The sequence below is a fragment of the Bacillus rossius genome, unplaced genomic scaffold (genome assembly GCF_032445375.1).
Source record: "Bacillus rossius redtenbacheri isolate Brsri unplaced genomic scaffold, Brsri_v3 Brsri_v3_scf319, whole genome shotgun sequence".
Classification (NCBI taxonomy): domain Eukaryota; kingdom Metazoa; phylum Arthropoda; class Insecta; order Phasmatodea; family Bacillidae; genus Bacillus; species Bacillus rossius.
In genome coordinates this window covers 14949-29369 of record NW_026962502.1, presented here as the reverse complement: position 1 = coordinate 29369, position 14421 = coordinate 14949, and positions in this window count along the sequence as shown.

The following is a 14421-nucleotide window of genomic DNA, read 5'->3' as shown; positions in this document are numbered from 1 at the left end:
ACATAGGAAAAATCACAATATGAAAAATTCAATAATTGCTTTCGTTAGTGCTACGTTAGTGCTGGTTAGTCAATTTGGTGGTTAGTGCTCCAAAATTGCGACTTTTATGGCCGATTTAGTGATCCGGGCTGGCTTGACGTCAAGGAAAAAGCACAATACGTAAACTTCAATGAATGCATTCGTTAGTGCTACGTTAGTGCTGGTTACTGCCGTTAATGGTAGTTAGTGTTCCAAAATTGCAACTTTTATGGCCGATTATGTTGTAATAAAAATGCGACCCAAAACTATCTAATATAATTACTGTAAATGAAAGAAAATATTGATTAGGGGCAACTGTTGTAACTTTGTATATTTATTTAAAGGTAATATATCAGTGTTGCCAGCTATAAGTACTTACCTTGTGTCAAAACTCCCTTGGATTCTTTTAAATAAAATTTTACGTGTATTAATTCAAACGTTTAACCGACTGTCGGACTCATACAGTCATTATATACATCCCAAACCATTAGTCGCAGAAGTTAGGAAATTAAGTTTTAACCATTCATTACTAGGTATTAAAATATAATATTAAGATTTTATGTTCGTAATTTACACGTTATAAATTTCTTTTTGAGCAAAAACATATGTATATACATACATATTCTTTTATACATAGAACAGCTTAGTTAAGGGAACGAAAATAAAAATAAATTCTATTTAAAATAAAAGAAATTGTCCAACATCAGGTCACAGAATTAACTTTAATATTTTTTTATTTTTTTATATCTATACACTATACTACTTCACAGAGGACACCACAGTTTCGATATAATAATTACAAATGTTGTTATTAAAATACAATTGTGTTATATAACTTCACATAAATACATTTGGTGTTTTAAGAGTATTGGGGTCCTAGAATTTTTAATAAACATCAGCACTTTCGGGAACGTTTTTTGACAGCAAAATGGCACACAGTGATATAATTTTCGAAAAATTTCAAGTATTCCCATATTTCCCTAGAAATATTCCTAATGTCCTTTTTTTAAAATAAGAGTCACAAAGCAATTACGTATCCTATTTTTTTTAATCCTGAAAAGCCACAGAAAAAGGCCAAAAAGAAGCCACAACTTCACGATAAAAACGCTCAGACGCAAAAAAAATCATCTGTTACCAGTATGCTTACACAGTTACGCCCTTTTGTTATTATTTCGCTTTATAATCATACCTATGATTAATTTTGTAACCAAAGGTCTTACGTCCTCCAAAATACACATTTATTGGCTGAACAAAATAAATATATGTGCAAATCATCCATTTTATAACAACATGCTTCATTTCGTAACTGAACGACTTACGCCCTTCAAATTTCCTACGCAGATGTCCATTACAAATACACCTACACAAAAATCGTCCATTTTAACACAAGTTGCTCTAAAAGCATACCCTATCCTAATTTCGTAACCAAAACATTTATGCCCTTTAAAAAATTAATATGCAAGGCCCAGTTACACATACACTCATGCATTAATAAACCATTTTTACACAACATGCTCTATAATCGTACACATGCATAATTTCTTAACCAAAACACTGAAGCCCTTCAAATTTAATACGCAGATGTTAATTACAAAAATGCTTACATATTTGTTTCTAAATACTTGTAAAGTTAAATAATAACCAAATAACTGATGGATAGATGGCTTTGAAGTTTAAAAAGCATGTGTTAATACAGATTGAATGAATTTATGGCTAATTTTTTAATTGTATCTTTTTGTGGATTTTCATGATGATTAAGTGATATTTAGATATATTTTTTAAAGGGTAATTAGGGAAATTTTTAGGAATATATGGAATAATCGTAAAACAGTACATAAAATTATGCAAAATTTCGGATATTTATAGGCATATATCATTAATAGATGTGCGAAATTCATTAATATTTGCTCACGATTAGTCTAATGTATGATGCGGATATGTATAATTTAGTGGCCATTTCTGCAATTCCAACACGACCACCAGCTGATTTCAATAATCCTCAGTCTCATGTTGCTCCGGAACATACTTTTCCTATTTGCTTAATTAAAATTTAAATAAAATCTTAACAACACTGCACAAATTTGGAAAGTCAACAATGTCTCACCACAGTTCATTCTACAAAATATAATTTATCCCATCTTCTCTATCGCCAGTTGTTATACCTACATGTCACATATATGGGAAACAAGCCGTTACTCATTTTGTGACAAAAATTGATTCGATATATAAAATAAAATGAACGTACACAAATACATTTTATATATCCATTTTTAATTCAAAATATTTATTTATATGTATATACTTTAAATTACAAAAGTTGACATAAAGTAAAGTATATTAGGGCTACTGTTCTGAGAAAATATTAATTTTATTGCAGAAACATAGTAGATGAACATGGAACACAACAAGCCCGTGATTAAGTACCTCGATATCGCCTGAATATAATTTACAAATTTGGAGTTAGTCTGTGTGAAAGAACAATTCATAAAATGTTTCGACATATTTAAATGGCGTACACAGAATGTTCCAAGAGCGGTATGTCTAATCCTACATGATATTCTCAAAATGACATGAAGATAAAATCTTAAAATCACACACACACACACACACATATATATATATATATATATATATATACACTTAGTAAAGCTTCTATTTCTAGGTAACCTTACTTATAACCCAATAGTGCCGAAATTTGGTCGTTAGTGCTCCAAAATTGCAACATGATTTCTACCCGTTAGAGATTGCAACCACCGAGTAATCTTTGGGAGCGGTCTTACCAGAGGCCGAACAACAGCTGCCTGGGAAGATGTTCAGAAAGCGCGAGGCAGATCACAAAGGCACTGCCAGTTTGAGACACATCAATCTGGAAGAGTCGGCTTCTACAGAAGTATCCAGACAGCAGATAGCGCCGGAGAAACTTTTCGAGGGGAGGCGCGGGGTGCATGTCGGTGACACTCAGCAGGTGCAGGGTATCAGCGCCGAGGTAGGTTGGATGAAGAGCAGGGGGAAGGCGGTTCGCTGGCTGTGATATGTGGAGACGCGCGGTCACGCCGCGCTACTGCAGACATGTATGTATATGGTTTCAAGTTTGAAAACCGAGAAACCGAGATTCTTTTAGTTCATTTTTTTCATCATCTTAGAGAGAGAGAGAGAGAGAGAGAGTGAGAGAGTGAGAGTGAGAGAGAGAGTGAGAGAGAGAGTGAGAGAGTGAGAGAGAGAGTGAGAGAGTGAGAGAGTGAGAGAGAGAGTGAGAACCTGTATTTTTGAATGTTTTAATGTTCCAGCATTATCTTCTAGAAACTTTACCTTTTTGGAGATAATTTTTCGGATACATTGCCCTTCTTTGAAAATACCGCAATAATATTTTTTTTTCCCTGGACAGATGTATCTTTGCTTTGAAGGCGGTCGGGGAAACATTTTATGCCATGTTGTAAAAGCGGTGCGTGCCGTTTTCAGCCGGTCAACAGGAAACGGGAAGGATCATAAGCGATTTTATGACCATCTTGCCCATCCTGCAGTCCTGCGTGAAGAGGTTTGGCGTCAGTAGTATATTTGAAGCAGTGACTGGTGAACGTATTAGCACTCCAGAAGAATTTTTCGACGAAAGTACATCAGTGAACATGTAACTTCTGCAAGGTAAGTGGATTTTATTTTACCTATATATTAGTGCATACAGCATAATTTTACATTGCCGTACAAATTGTTTTACGCATACCGGTAATTTATTTGTAGTATAATGAAAATAATAAACACCTGGGAGAAGAAGGATGTTGGTTTTAAGGAAACAATTGCGGTATGATTTTCGCTGGGCAGACAATCTTTTGAATGCCCCCAAAACTAGAAATCATTTTCGCGTAAGTTACACTTATTAGTATTTTCTTTGACGAAATAAATGGAATGTATATTCACACTATATGGAGAAATTACGTGTAAATAGACTTAGATTATGCAAGTAAATATAATCGAAAAAAATACAAAATGAAAGCAACATTTATTGTAATAAATAAATTATTTTTATCGTAATACGACTCACTTCACGTTTTTTAGGCGTTACCCTTGAATGGATAGGATAACACTGTACGGTATACATTTGTACTTCTGTGTGTTTATTTTTTGTTGTAGACCTCACTTTGAACTATTAAAACTTACATTGTAAATTTAAAATAAAATTTTATCGTCAAGGTTTTTCAAAAATTACCTTAACCCACATTAAATTAACATGACGTAAGGAGTATGCTGTACTAAATTCGTATTCATACAGTTATGAAAACGTATTACTAAGTAACTTAACAAGAGTCCTACATTACGCTTAAACGTTTCTTCCATTTCATTTCATGAAATTGTTTTCTAATTATGCGATAACCTTATAGATTTTTTAATATAAACTGTTTGTTATTATACTGTATAAGTTAACAGATAAATTATTATTTATTTACCAAATCCGTAAATAACAAATTACCGCGTATTCTTCCACTACCTGCAAATGAGTTATTTTAAATTTAAAGTAGAGTATGATAAAGATAGTTCTTTAATGTTAAAAATATGTAGTCCAATGCATTTGTTGCATTGACTATTTTAGACTTGTATTCTTTATATTTGTAGTCATACTTATTTATACAAATATCACGTATCAAGAAAAATGAACAAACAAATAAGGTACTCCGTATGGCCAGGATCTTTATCAGTCATACAGTGCAGTTACGGCGACTAATTTTTAGGAAGAGTCACTACAGAAAGTAGTTTATATATGCCTATAAATGCTTTGTTTCTCTATGATCAGCATAAACAACTAACTGTTTTATAACAAAATAAGTGTTTATTTATTATTATGTAACGACGTGTTTATTCGTGATTTCAATATCGGTATTTCATATCACGAGTCATTGTTTTGTCTTAAACAAATAAAATACACTCTTGAAAGTGTTTTTACATCCGTAAATTACTTTCACTGAATATATTTTCACTACTGTGAGCCAGCAAATTAAATTTATTTGTTTATGTGAGACAAAATAAGTAATGAATCCCGTATTAAAATAATTACATAAGTTATTCGTAGTATAATTTGTCTTGGATTAGAACATCGGACTTACAGATTTATGTGCCAAGTCGCTAAATTTAAAACCCGAAATAATATTTCGAAACATACAAATTATTTCAGATAGCAGGACACTTCCGCGAAAATCCTTAAATACATGATTAAAAATTATTAAAAATGCTAGAACAGTGTATTATTCTCAACATACAGACACCGGGCAGATATACTACATAACTATTTGATTGTGTAACTAATGAATAGTGATTGTTTGACTGCGAATGGAAGTTGAAATTAAGGTCACACGCCCAAACACCTTTGCATGTAACTTAGTTACGGGTGTAAAATTAGTAACTAATGAATTTTTGTAATTAGTATATTAAATATTGTGTTTACACAGAGTAGTGAGCTTTTCACATGTTCCTTGCAGTTTTGGAATCTAATATTAACAATTTGCGTTACAAAGCGATACTAAGATAGACGGCATACAAGTACACACAATTTTCATGAATGTCACTGAAGCTTCGCTCGCCCGGCACTCGACCTACTGTTGTAGGAACCAATAGTAAACATACATCACTATCGTTGCTTCAATCAGTGTGACCGAGTGGAATACTAGAACAAGTTGTACATGTCATGGCCGTCAATAAACTAATTACCAGTGGTCAAGTATCTATGGGATTTTGAAGTCTAGCTTGAAACAATAAAATATCGCAAAATTATAGGGTATCTTAATATAATTATCGTTACCTAATTAATGGGCTGTAGAAAATAATTAATTAAATTAATATTTTACTGCCAGTTTTGCAAATTGAATCAGGTTGTGTTTCACTTGGTAACGAAATAATACCACTTTCAATGAAGTATATTCTTAGAACAAATATACCTTAAGGGGTGCCTCCCATTTCAGGTCAAGATTTTATATTTACATTAATAACAGATAAACTTGTAGACTTTTTCAATTGTTTAACTTTCACTAAATGAAAAATATATACAGCCCATACTTTTTGCATAATTAGCTGCCGAAGTTACATTTTTAACGTTTTTGGTTGTACAAATAAGGATAATTTAATTTCTTGCAGAATTGAAACTTTTTAGGTTTAACTGCAATGCCACTGGCTACTTCAAAAAATGGTTTGAATTTCCTTCAGAAAATATTAATTTATTTTACCTGGCATTTCAAAATTCTCAAATTTGTTACGATTTTGACAGCCAAGAAACATAAATGAGTTTTTGTGATGGAAATGCAAACCACATCATGAATTAGCCAGTGGTATTGCAGTTAAACCTAAAAAGTTTCAGTTCTGCAATAAATAAAATTCTCCTTATTTGTACAACTCAAAAACGTTAAAAATGTAACTTTGACAGCTAATTGCCTATGCAAAAAGTATGCGCTGTATGTATATTTTATTTCGTGAAAGTTAAACAATTGAACAAGTCTAAAAGTTTATCAGTGATTAATATAAATATAAAATCATCACCTGAAATGGGAGGCACCCCCTTACAGATTTACAGACAAACGTATACCTATGTGGATTTTCTTTCATCAAAGCCACACTTGAAATTTTCTGATAATAATGATTTTTATTTTTTCTAAGAAATAAAAATGTTCGGCGTTATAAATTTGGTTTTTAATAATTTTTTTGAATGCAAACCGTTTCAAGAGGTTAAATTAATTAAAAATAACGTGTACATGATACATGTTACTTTTAGTTAGTCGACCTAACGTTAGTGATTAAACATTTACATTTTTTCACACTGATCATGTTTATTTTAGATAAAGAAGATTCTGATGCAACGTGATATATAATTAAAAATTTATATACCTACTAGCTTTAGTACCCGGCGTTGCCCGGGCTGAACACAGGGTGAAGGGGACCTTTTAGAAATCAGATGTAGACAGTAATTATTGTCTTCTTAATTTGAATGTCAAGTGTGCAAAATAATTTATATCACTTTCAGATCCCGACAGACGTTGTTCTGCCAGTGTATAGTTATTTACCTGTGTATATCTAAAAAAAAATTGGTGGTCTGTATGTAGTCTAGACTCTATAAATCACTATAGAAAAAAGCTTAAAAATAAGAGATTAATAATATTAAAAAGATTCCATTATCTAGCTAATACTCGGCATGCATTTCAATGCCTCATTCAGTTTTGTTTTTTTAATATGTTTGAAGCAGTTACACATATAAAAATCATCTAAATATATATTTATCTCTATCTACATCTATATATTTATATATGTATCTCTCTATCTCTATTTATCTCTTTATATCTACATAGATACATATATAACTCCCACTATCTCTATCTCTTCTATATATAAATCTCTATATAGCTCTATACATCTATATATCTCTTTATCAAACCCATTTAATTCTCTATACCTCGCTCTATCTCAACTTATATCACTGTCTCTCTCTATCTCACTCTATATATCACTCTATCTCAGCTTCTCTTTTATATTTAAATAAATTGTGTCATGCGTGCGCACTTATACATCAAAAACAGAAGACGTGCCGCTATATAATATGAAATAAACACATTTTTTGAAAAGATTTGTGCTCCAACTATTGCAAAATAGTAATACCGTCTCGAAACCTTCACGGGCATGCGCATAACCACTCACCAAAATTTCATCGCAATCGGATGAATGGTATAGGAACGCATACTGCACAAACAAACGAAAATTAAAGACATGACAAACGCATCAAACGATGGTGCGTTTGAAATTCAAGGCAAATAACTCTATCTATTGACGAAGTTAAGAACAAAACTGTTATTGGCGCCTTTATTTTGCTAGCCGCTGCGAGCTCCACTAAGCGGGCTGGTCTCACCAAGGAGAAAAAAACTGGGTGCGTGTACTTAAATACGCGCGTGAGAAGTTATATTTCTTTGGCATCATTAAAAAATAGTTTTTAATTGCATGCAAAAATAGTGCGTGGAGTCCCTCCGCGCGGAAGAAGTGAAACTTCATAATGTGGAAATGAAAATAGGAAGGGGTAGAAATTGATTTTTAGTGAAATTATATTGTATCAAATCAAACTAAAATAAATCATGAAATCATTCTACGATAAAAGCTGTTTATTTAACTAAGCGGACGGGTTCGCCCCAAGGAGAAAATTGACGAAAATTGGCGAGACCTCGTGGACATAGAGAAATGACACACACTCACTATTTATGTGTCTATGAAACATGATTTTTTTTCTGCAATATAAATTGTAATATACAAAAAGGGTATTGAAAATTGAAACAAATATGGCGATACCACAAACTGTCAGGATCTTTATTTTTTTCTTACTCTCTACTTAGTTCCTTACAATAGCACGTTCGAGTTGCACGCATTCACTCTCGCTCTCTCTCTTTCTATTACCCCTCCCCAGGAGCGTTAAACGTTTAACGTAACCTTGTTGGAAGTCGCAATAGAAGTATAACTTCAAAAATATGAATTTGCCAGACCTTACTATGTATATGATCGTGTGGCAGACATAGATAAATGACACTCACTCACTATTTGTATGTCTATGACCTATGATTTTTTCTGTTATAAAATGAAATTATCACTTTTTCACTCCTTTAGGGATGGAATTTCATGTTAATATGTGGTCTATGTGTTAATCCAGGTAATGAGCTCACTGTATGCGGGGAAGGTTGATCAAGTGTAATTGGTAAGCTATCGATCGGAGTTGAAAAATATAAAATTCTATTAAAAATTAAGGGTTAGTGATATAAGGGTGAAAATTTAGGGTTGTATATATTTTTTAATGCCACATTATAAAAAAATAAAAATTTTGTCCAAAAAATGTTAGGGGTGGACAACCCTTATCACTTAGCGGAATGAAATATAGATAGTAGCCTATTCTCAGACCTACTGAATATGCATACAAAATTTCATAAAAATCGGTCAAGCCGTTTCGGAGGAGTATGGTAACTAACACTGTGACACGAGAATTTTATATAAGATACTAGCTGCAGTACCCGGCTTCGCCCGGGCTGAACACCGGGTGATATATTATCCGCGAGCTACAGCAAAATGGATAGCGATATGTCCAGTGTGGTGGACATTAAGAAAAGACACACAATTACTGTTTGTGTATCTGTAACCTATGATTTTCTGTTTACCCATGGCGATCGGTTGAAAGGTTTAGAAGTTGTTGCGCTACAGCGCCATCTAGCGGCGAGTTACAAAAAAAATGGATAGCATAAAAACCTTTTCCATCATAAAAACACTTCGCTGTGCCAACTTTCATGGCGATCAGTCAAACAGTGTAAGAGTTTATCGACGTCATACATGCCAACATCCAATCATATATATTCTTATATTTAGAAATTTTGGGGCTTTTAGTTTTGAGAAGGAGGGGGGGGGGGGGGGTGTATGGAGGTTCAGGACCTCGAATGGTTTGGAACACTCCATCTCGAAAGAAATATTTGAAATTCCTGAAATTTTCTAAATTTAGGGGCTTTGTCCCCAGAAGGGGAGGGGTGATTTTGAGGACCCTGAATGGCAGGGAAACACAAAAATCGAAAAAGAATGATTTTTTAAATTTTTTAAATTTCGGGGTTTTGACCCCTTTATTCATTCTGGGGGGGGGGGGGGTGATGTTGAGGACCCCGAATTGCTCATGAACACTCTAAATCGAAATAAAATAGATTTTTGAAATTTTGGGAGATATTTTTAATTATTGGGTCTTTGACTCCTTGTGGGGGGAGGGTAGTTTGAGGACCCCGAATGGCTCGGAAACACTCCAAATATTAAAAATGTATTCTTAAATTTAAGAAATTTTTCGTAATTTTGGGGTTTAGCATTCCCCCCCCCCCCCCCTCAAAATTGGGTGGGAAGTCGACTTTGGGTGAAAGTTCCACCATCCCCCGTACACTTTAGTTCGTAATGACTTAATTTTAATACAATTTTCTCCAATTATTCGAAATTTTGTAGCTTTCACTTTTGGGAAAAGGGGGGGGGGGGGGGTGGTGAAGGTTCAGGACCTCGAATGGTTCGGAACACTCCATATCAAAAGAAATGATATTTGAAATTCCTGAAATTTTCGAGATTTTGGGGCTATGTCCCCAGATGGGGAAGGGTTAATTTTGAGGACCCTGAATGGCAGGGAAACACTAAAAATCAAAAGAGAATGATTTTTGAAATTTTCTACATTTAGGGTTTTGACCCCTGAGAGGGGGGGGGGGGGATTTTGAGGACCCCGAATGGCTCGTAAACACCCCAAATCGAAAGAAAATAGATTTTCGAAATTTTGGGAAATTTTTTAATTATTGGGTCTTTGACTCCTTGTGGGGGGAGGGTAGTTTGAGGACCCCGAATGGCTCGGAAACACTCCAAATAGTAAAAAAGTATACGTATATATTAAATTTTTTTTTAAATTTTTCGAAATTTTGGGGTTTTGCATTCCCCCCCCCCTCCCCCAAAATTTTATGGAGAAGTAGATTTTGGGTAAAAGTTCCACCATCCCCCGGACACTTTAGTTCGTAATGACTTAATTTTAATACAATTTCATCCAATTTTTCGAACTTTTGCGGCTTTTAATTTTTTGAAGGGTGGGGGGGGTGGGGGGGGTGATATGGTTGTTCAGGACCTGGAATGTTTCGGAACACTCCATCTCGAAATAAAAGATATTTGAAATTCCTGAAATTGTCGAAATTTTGGGGCTTTTTTCCCAGAGGGGGGCGGGGGGTTCGAAGACCCTGAATGGCTAGAAAACACTTAAAATCGAAAGAGAAAGATTTTAAAAAAAAATTTAAACTTTCAAATTTTGGGGCTTTGACCATCTTGGGGGGGGGGGGGGGGTGATGAGGACACCGAATGGCTCGGAAACACTCCAAATCGAAAGAGATATAAAGGAATATAAGAATGTAGGCATTTACTGTACTCCTATCTACCATAATAATAATATTGACAAATAGAAAAACTTATTACCTACCTATGAATAATTTTCTAAATAAATTAATAAATAACTCTATGTTTAAGAATTTACGTACATACATAATATAAAACTTCAAACTATACACACCAAAAAAAATATAAGTATATTTGTGAAACTATTTTTTATTAAGTCATAATGTTTAAAACATTTGTAAGATTTGTTTATATGTAAAACTGTGGTGGCCATATTCCGCTTATCCAAAGTAGTATAGAAATTAATAGAGATATCACTCCCTGTACACACCACAAATATTTGAATTAGGTAAAAAAAAAAAACATAGTCCAAAATAAAACAAAAAGTATAAATAACAACTAATTTGAAAAAAATATTTATACAACTGGAATGACAACGTTAACATCCACCTGAAATTTAATAGAAGTAGGTAGATAAGAATATATATATAAGAAATTAAATGAAATTAAAACATACATAAATAAAATTATCTCACACTCAACCGAACATATTCCAAAATGAAACAAAGTATAAATAATGACCAATTTGACAAAAAAAAAAATTGTACAACTCGAATAACATTGAAAACATACACGTGAAATTTAAAAGAATTATGAGTGCCCTAGGTAGGGAGAAAAAATATATATAGAAGAAATTAAATTAAACAAATGGGTGCGTGTACATAGGTACGCGCATGAGAAGTTATACTTCTTTGGCATCATTAAAAAATAGTTTTTAATTGCATGCAAAAATATTGCGTGGAGTCCCTCCGCGTGGAAGAAGTGAAACTTCGTAATATGGAAATGAAAATAGGAATGGGTAGAAATTGATTTTTAGTGAAATCATATTGTATCAAATCAAACTAAAAAAAATAAAGGAAATAAATTTGTAACGATTCATAGATTGATCTTCAGAGAGAGCGAGACACCTATTGAATGTCTGTAAAACTAACTTTTTTATGAGAGCAGATTTTCATGAAATAAATCATGAAACCATTCAACGATAAAAGCTGTTTATTTAAGTAAGCGGACGGGTTCGCCCCAAGGAGAAAATTGACGCGGCGAGACCTCGTGGACATAGAGAAATGACACACACTCACTATTTATGTGTCTATGAAACATTATTTTTTTCTGCAATTTAAATTGTAATATACATAAACGGTATTGAAAATTGAAACAAATATGGCGACACTACAAACTGTCAAGATCTTTATTTTTTTCTTACTCTCTACTTAGTTCCTTACAATAGCAAAACGTAACGCAATGGCTTGAAAGCTATTGCTCGGCATACATAGAGGAATGACACTAACAGTGTGTATATCTATGACACACATTACATAAAATTAAGATATAATTTTTTTAACCCGTTTAAAATTTATATTTTTAGACAAAATATAGCCTATGTCCATCCCCAGGATATAATCTATCTCCTTACCAAATTTCATTACGATCCGTTCAGCCGTTCAGTCGGGAAAAGGTAACAAACAGACAGACAGAGTTACTTTCGCATTTATAATATTAGTAAGGATAAGGATGTCCCACTAGCTGGGCGACAAGTAATAGTATACATATGTAACAATTTATATATACCCATTTAATCTGTCAAGGTGAATGACACATGTGTATCTCGACGAAAACGAGTACTGGCCTCACTAGATGGGTGACCAAGAAAAGTATGTAGTATGTAATGTAACACTGCTTACTACCTTTAATTTGCTAGTGTGAATGCAAGGCGATAATACACGTGTCATAAAAAAATACGATGTAATACATCATATACCAAAACACTCGTCTTTAATAAAAACATAAATAACTCTGCTTTACATGGACATACAAGTGGCTTAATCACAACTTCACATTAAACCGACATCAGCTAGGAAATTACCTTAATCAAACTGACGTCTACTGGGCTGTCCCCTGATTGAACTGGCGTGGTTATTATGCCCGGTGAACTCTCAAGAGGAGGTTCCTGGCCTAGTGGCGGGAGATATCAGTAGTTAGGAATGAAAAATTTGCCTTGTTTGGCTTCGCGATTTATCACACGACCACTCGTACATGGTGCTGCCGTGCGGTCGAGCCCAGGCTTTGTCGGAGCCGAAGCTAGGCGAATCATATTTATTACTTGACGGATAAATTTCCGGATGGAGTGCGAGGTTAGGCGAACGCTGAACTTAAAAACACTAGGTCCAGACAGAGGTAAAGACAAAAACGTTTATGTCATAGGTTCACAAAGACAAAGGGCACTGTTGCCAACGACGTTCATGTTACGTGACAGTGACCCGAGTCACTACTTGATCGCATGGGCAGATGGGCCCGTAGCTCGCCCTCGCAGAGACTACCGAGGCTGAATGCAGAGTCCCATGTTGGATAATGAAGTAAAGTTTGTTTATAATGGTTGCACGTTTAGCCCGCAGGCAACCCGGTGTGGGTGAAACGACTTTACTCACAGTTGATGGACGGACTTCTAACCCGAGGATAAGCACACGCACGCGGCCAGTCGACTACAAAATCTAAAAGGTACCTATCTGAAAACTATATAAAACTACAAACTTTAGGTAAAGCGGCGAACCTGGTAGAGTTATGCCGGGATCGGGGATAGAACACGGGGCAGATGAAAAGGATTAAAGTAAACTTACGCTATTGCAGCTATATGGTGATGGTGATGCTCAAACGGTGAGGGAGGACCCCGTACTGTCAGGGACGACCACCCCCTTCGGCCGTCTGGACGACTGGCAACAGCCCACAGCTGCCGGCCGCGTTCATGCGCGAAATGTGATAAGCACCGAACACAGCTTGGGCTGGGCCTTACGGCATAGGCGCACAGTGAATAAAGGTTTAAAATTTTAAATAAAATAAATCATTACAATTGAATGAGAAAAGGGATTCAACAAGTACACGGTTACAATTAAAACGTAAATAATTAGAGTCTAAAAGAAACCTCGGCGGGGTGGGTTGGCACTCCTGCTCCTCAGCGTTCGTAGCGCTGCACTAAAATGCCACAGGGCACAGACTCACACGATCACCTGAACTGCGATGTCGGCGTAGCATAACGGTCTGCCCGAGCCGAGGCGACACTTGGGTCGACGTCAAAACAAATATTCAAGGCTCAGAAATGGCTATACTGCAAATATCTATTCTTTAGTTGTAAGATCAGAAACTTGTCTTAAAGTATCTCGGGGTTCTGAAATTAGTAGTTCTTTATAGTAAAATAAAATGATCTTAATTTTGCTAGTAGAACACAAGTCTTTACACAATTACACAACACTCATCTGGGTTGTCGTAGTCCTGGTTCATACAGACATGATGCTAAAAATAAAATCCATTTCTGTTTCTCACAAAAAAAAATAGTCCAAAATTAGGTAGTTAACGAAAAAATGACTGCAAAAATACACATAAAAACTTTCTCTCAGTAGCAATCGACGAATGTCGATCGTCAGGAAAACACAAAAATACACTGATCAAGCAAGATTAACATAG